The sequence below is a fragment of the Octopus bimaculoides genome, chromosome 1 (assembly GCF_001194135.2).
Source record: "Octopus bimaculoides isolate UCB-OBI-ISO-001 chromosome 1, ASM119413v2, whole genome shotgun sequence".
NCBI classification, from domain to species: domain Eukaryota; kingdom Metazoa; phylum Mollusca; class Cephalopoda; order Octopoda; family Octopodidae; genus Octopus; species Octopus bimaculoides.
The window spans coordinates 198,653,970-198,654,485 of NC_068981.1; the positions used below are offsets into that span (position 1 = coordinate 198,653,970).

General features: G+C 35.1%; 1 protein-coding gene across 1 annotated transcript in view; it reads left to right on the top strand.

Annotated features, from left to right (window-relative positions):
• Positions 1-516, top strand: part of LOC106872756 (hatching enzyme 1.2) — a 19,700-nt gene that overhangs the window by 18,326 nt on the left and 858 nt on the right. The window lies entirely within an intron of this gene.

A 516-nucleotide genomic window follows, 5' to 3' on the forward strand; every position in this document is an offset into this window, starting at 1 on the left:
TATTTATGTGGAGAATGGAGCAACAAATACAAGAAGAAGCAATTCTGTTGGGCTAGTTAACCGTTGTTTTATTGTGTGGAGGTTATGTAATGAGTCATTGTGGAGGTTGAGGTTATGTAGTGAGTCATTGTGAATGTTATGTAATAGTCATTTACGAACGTTTCAATCTAGCCAATGGTTTGGCAGATCTCATCAGAATGTTGAGGAGTATGCTAAGAGTTTGTGGTGCGAGAGATGTAGGAGAAGTGATTGGTGGGTATATTAATGTATATGGTGGTGTAATAATAGCGATAGGTAAAGAAAGCCTTACGTTTTAGTTGAAGTTGTGTTGGTCTTCCTGTAAGGGGATGTAGGATGGGTGCTATTTAAGCTCATTATTCCGGTTTTAATCAAATGCATATCCACGTGATTTTATGATTGAGGGATCCGTCGTATATTTATAGCACCGGCAAGCCTATCATTTACCTATATATATATATATATATTTATATATATATATATGTATATATATGTATA